Raw genomic sequence first — 6,164 nt, 5'->3', positions numbered from 1 at the left:
TTTCATTGGGAAAACTACATTGTCACTTCCCTAATGTAAAATAAGGAGTTTTAAAAGTAGAAATTACTCAGTCGCCTCTGCTTCTGCAGAGAGCACATTCCTGTTAGAAGAAAGCAAGTGATTTCCATTTTGTTGAAACAAAATCGATTTGAATTTTAGCTGACAGGTTGTGACTGCAATTTTCTTTGTTACATGGGATAATGCAGGGGACTGGAAAAAGGTAGGAGGAGCTTGAGACTTGCCTCCATTCAAATGGTCATAGTGGTTCATGGAAGTGATTCCTTTTCATGTGTTCTGTGTCAGGGCGATCTTTCAGCTGAACAGGTCAATGTGGTCTGAATTGAGGATTATCGGTTGATCTGAGCCCTAAAGCATTTGCTTTGCATAATTCTTATCATCCCCCCACCCCCCCGCTGAAGAATTGCACAATGTGCAATACCTCTAAAAGGTCTTATCAGGAATATTTTGTACAAGAATAGTCAAGCTTTAAAAGGTAAAAAAATAAGTAATTGACAACTATAAAATTATTCAAGAACTATATATCACTGGGAGTACACATCCAGCAAAATAAAAATCAGAATGTAAATATGTATTGAATACAAGCAAGTTTATAAACAGTAGCTTTGAACTGGCTACCATGGGCAAACAGCAGGAAAGAGGTGATTGCACAGACTTTGCTATGGATTGTGCAATGTCATTAGGGACCTTAGGAATATAATTTAGTTGCTGTCCTGCTCTGACATCCAGAGTCTTCTGATAATGTATTTGTGGCTTCTTAAACCATTCTCCACTGCAGTCACACCTTCAGTTGCAGTGTCATCATACATCAAAGGAAAGTTGCTGTGAATTCTCACAAAATAGCTAGACAAAGTCAAACTATGTACTAGGTTCTTTGAGTGTCAATATTCACAAATGTGTAAAAAAACCTAAAAATATATTTTTTTTTTTACAAAAGATGGATCCAAAGATTATTTCAGTGAGAAATATTGTTTTGAAGATCTATTTTTTTCTTAACAGTCTTGGCATATTTGGGACTCCCTACCTGCCCTGCCCCTCCCCCCCAAAAAAAAAAAAAAAAACCAACAAAAAACAAAACAAAAAAACCAAACCCAGAAATATGAAAAATAACTCTTCATTAAAATCCAGAAACTTGCTAAGAGCTTTAACTGATGGGGATATTTTTCTGTTAAACATAAGAAAAAAGCCTTAGTAGGATTTTTGTTCCAGTTTTAAATTTTCCATGAATACCAGTTAATATGTTTCTATCACATTAGTGATGAACTTCTGAGACTCATTCAGATCTCTGTCTTGATCTGCCTTTGACCTTGGCTTTGATGCTGACAGTGAGACCAGGAAACTGCAGAACCAAAATGTATGTAATGCACTGATACAGATTTTGAAGTTGCATAAAACTTCATAACTTAATGGGTGTTGAGATTGTTTAGACTTTCTAGATTTCTCTCTTAAGCAAATAAATCCTTCCTATTTTTCATTTTAAATGCCAAACTGTCTTCATGGTATCTTAGTTATTTTTAAGCAGACTAATGTTTTGTCTCTTTACCAGTGCCACATCAAACTTCTACCACATTTCTTGCCTTAGAATAAGAGCCTTCACATAGATGCCTTTGAAATCACAGGTGTGGAGACAGCCTGGTCCTGATAAATTTATTTTCATTTAGAGTTTTAATAAATATCAAAACCTCTGATCATACCTGGAGTTGAATTGGGAAGCTGACTTAATTGCTAAATGGGGGGTAAGGCAGCGCTGTGTTATGGTAACGGTTCTCTTAAAATCAGTTCTCAACAAGGCTTCCACCTTTATAATCTGAGTTGAAACTGTGTATCATGTTTCACCTTGGATAGGAAAAAATCCTGTAGAATTAACCACCAGCAATACTTAGTAGTACCATGTAAAGCGGTGACTGTCATTTTCTAATTCATAAATTAATAATTCATAAATTAAAAGCAATCTTGGCATGAGCAGATCAAACTCTCCATCTTTGTTTCCAGCTACTTCAGAATTGAAGATAACTTGAAAATTTACATTTCTTATGTCTGTTCTAGAAAAGTCTCAGTGCATAAGAAGTTCATAGCTGCTTCTGAAGTGAGTATTTATTTGATTCTTTTATTTTTCCCTCATAGGAGATGGTAAAACTTACTGTGGGCTAATTAAGTCAGTTTGCCCAGATGGACTAAGGCCACATTTCAAGAATGATCTAACACCTGATAAAACAGTGACTTGAGGAAAGAGTCCTTGCAAACAAAACTGAAAGGTAAGGATGTATTGATAATTTTCAAGAAAAAAAAAATTGCAGACAACCTTCACAAACAATTCTACAGAAAATAGGCTGAAGGGTAATGGTGCAATTGTATGTGACTTCTCACATGAACCGTTTCTTGTCATCCATAAATTAGGTCAGAGTCATGGTAATTTCAGAGAGTAAACCACTGAAGATAAACAGTATACCTGACCTAATGATAAAGCAGAATAAATGAAGATTGTTTAATCTGCAGAACAGCACCTTAAAATCTGGAAGACTGTCCCTTGAATTTGGTAAGCATGTACACTGTTACTGTGTGAGCTAACTCACACTAGAAACTGTGCGTATGTAGAAATTGCAAATCATCAGTTTATCTTGAAGATTACTGCGTTGCTATTGTTTGTAGATTATTACCATGTAATTACTGATGCATTCATTACCTTCCTTGGCCTTGATAACCACTAATTTGCATTTCTCTTTTTGCAGGTCAGATATAGATACTGCCTTTTTGTCACTCATTTAATTTGATTTTTTGCTCTTTGCTTACCAAGAGCACCGGTCCAAGTCTCAGACTACTAAATAATTTCTATTAAGTACGATACAGTGTTTCTGTTTTGTCACAGCTGGGTATCATAGAGCTAAAAATCAGACGTTGCCTTAAAAAATTTACAGTCTGATATCATGACCTGGTCTTTACATATGTGGGTACTCTTTGTTCATGCAGTTTATCCTACTGATGCCAGGTTTCTTGGCCTAAATATATTTAGTTGCCAGTATTAATTGCAGGAGAGAGTCAGCATCAGGGAAGGTACTGAACTTAATCAGTTGATGTTACAGAAACTTTGGAAGGTTAGTGTTAGTGGGTTGTTATTCTTTGGACCATGGACAACATTAGACAACAAAAAAGGGAGCAGCATTTTGTATATAAAGTAATAACTATCTCTGTGCTGCCAACAGCTCTGTAGCAAGTGACAATGAATGCTTGCAGATGTCTCTTCTGATTGTGTAGTAACTAAATGTCATGATCAGATACTTCTTCCACCAATGTCCCCAGCTATATGGGGGGTGGGGGGTGGTGGTGGTGGTGTTCTGTCACATGATCAGAGGTACTGCAAACACAGAAGACCAATGCATGTCCAGTGTATTTCTGAGTGCTTGTCTGAAGCAACAGATTTTTGATGAATTGCATAGCATTGTATAGCACAGGCACATACTCATTGTCCATAATCTACTCCTGGCTGTGCCAGAAGAGCAACTTAGAATGATGGTAACTTGGGAGTAGAAGGCTTCCCTCAGCTCAGTTGAAAATCTGGGTAAAGACAGGCAGAAGTCTGCATGACCTGTTCAGATGACAGCATTTTTGTCCCTCACTTTCAGTTGCTAGTGTCAGTACCTCACTAATCATCAGAATACCTACATGTCAATTCCATGACTAGAAAGAGAACTTCAATCATTTCCAATAAACAGGAGACAAAAGCTGGCCAATACTACAGACACATCCAGCCTACTGCCTCTGTGAGACCTTCAAGAAGCTGAGACAGTAGAAGCAGACCAGATAAATAGTCACATAAGGATGTTACAGCCCTTTGTCCTCAACATAAACTGTCTTCATGTAACCATGACGGTGACTATAGCTGCCATCTACAAAATTTCTACCGTCAGTGGAGCTTAAAAGAATAGCCCATCTATTTCTCTTCTTTACATTGCTTAAGGAGAAGAAAGCAAGCTGTCCTTTTATGGGACTTCAATATGAGCAAAATACTGCAGACATCATTCCACCAGTATTAAAGCATCCTCATAACATCATAAAATTAGGGAACAATCATGAACCAATTAATTATAAATTTAGATAGAGGGGTGTTAGTGGTAACCGACATTATTTCACTAGCATACTAGGTCCTGGAGAACCAAAATACAGCCACACGGGACTGAAAATATAAGGGGGAAAAATACAGTGGGATCAAATATGCAGAAATGGCAAACTCACAGGAATGGATTTAACTGAGAGGTTAGACAGTGAAGAAAAGTTGTAAGGAAAGTAAAAAGACATGAAGAGAAAACCATGTTTGGAAGATTTAAATGGAAGTTTAGAAGTTTTAACAGTACCAGGAATAAAAGGATTCCTATTAATTATTTTTTGTCTGTTTCTATGAATGCAAATACATGCTGCCAATAATCATGCAGAATAGGAAGAAGTCTTCTAGATATACTGTTATTTTCATTTTTGGAAAACATACTGGGTGACTTTATAGTAAGGTCATGCCCTAACATTTTCCACTCCAACAATAACTAATGAAAATATCAGATGTCATCCATTATAATGCATACTTTAAAATATGCATATAGGGATAACTTGCATCCAAAAGTGTTTTGGTTGTTTGTTTTTTTAAAGCTGCCATAGGTGGCTTCTGTACTTTTAATATTAATTTTAGTAAGTCTTCAGATGCTTCTTAAGAACTGGAAGAAAACTAGCATTTTTGTCAACAGGTGCCTAGTGCTTATGTAGACTGTTGCAAGGCTTCAAAATAGTGTTTCATAGCATATGGAAAGCAAACTGAGGAGGTGTGTATCAGGTAAAGTGGGACTAGACTGGCCTAGAAGACAGGCAGACTGCAGTGCTTCAGAGAGTAACAGTCACTGGTTAGAAGTCTAACTGATAGTTGGTGACTAGGGACTTTCCTTGGGGTCAATACCCGGCCTGAAACTGTTCAGCATCTTTATTAACCTGGATAACTGGAGAGAAGGCACTCTTATCAAGAACATGGGTGACAACAAATAGAGGGGAGGTGATAGATATGCTGAGGGCAGGGATGCTACTGAGAAGGACTTTGACAGGCTAGTGAAGTAGACTGACAGGAACCATTTGAAGTTCTGTAAGCTAAGTACAAGGGTTTGTATCTTGAGTAGAGTAAGACCACAGAACAGGCCGGAGACCGACTTGATAAAAAAGAGCCTTGCAGAATGGGAACTAGTAGGCAAGCTGAATACAAGTCTGCAGTATGCCCCTGCAGATATGAAGGCCTACCTCTGTATAAGAAGCTGTGTTAGCAAAAGAGTGGCTAGAAGGTCTAGAGAAGTGATTATTCCTTTATATTGAGTACTCTTAAAACTGCATCTGGGATAAGGTGTCCAACAAACGTTCCAAAAAGGAACATTAAAAACTCAACCTCACAATTAATACAGAATCCCTCAAAAATATGAAGGAAATGTAAAGTTAATGGCACAAATTTACATGACATTTAATCTAAGTTTAAATCAAATATAAGAAAGAAGTATCATGTATTTGGGTGGTCCAAATATGAAAGATGCAGCTTTTGAAAACATTCTTCATCTGTCTCAATTGAATGCTTTGAAATTCCTGTAATGTCACAGAATTGCCTCTGTATTATGAAAACATTTTAAAAATGTTTTGTTTCAGAACAAAAGGATATAGTTCAGTCTTGAAAATACCTTCTCACCTTAAGTAGCAGTAATTCCAGTACTGCTAACGGTATTGTCATTAACATTGGTGTTTTTTAACAAGAATATTGTATGTAACATTTATAGTATATCTTTATTAAAACTCCTAAGTACTTCAGGCATCATTTGTTCTTAACTTCCATTTCTACTTAGAAATGATAAATATCTGCTTGTCATAGGAACGGGTTCTTAAAGAGAAGGTAATTTGCTTTTGGCCCTTTTCGATAGCAGACTATTGCCCGATCATTTGGTAAGGTGGAGCCAAGGTTTTGTTATTTTTTTTTCTTATTTCCTTCCCACCGGAGTAGGAAAGAAATGAACATGCACTGAGCCTGTCTTTGTGTAATGCTAGCAAACTGGTAGTGGGGCAGAAACAAAACTGAAATTCAGTTAGGCTTTGTCATAGTCATACATCAGCACATATCTAAGCCATGACACAGTGCT

This window comes from Falco punctatus (assembly GCF_963210335.1).
Source record: "Falco punctatus genome assembly, chromosome: 5".
In the NCBI taxonomy this organism is placed as follows: domain Eukaryota; kingdom Metazoa; phylum Chordata; class Aves; order Falconiformes; family Falconidae; genus Falco; species Falco punctatus.
The sequence above is the reverse complement of the archived record's forward strand: the minus strand, read 5'-3'. Positions refer to the sequence as shown.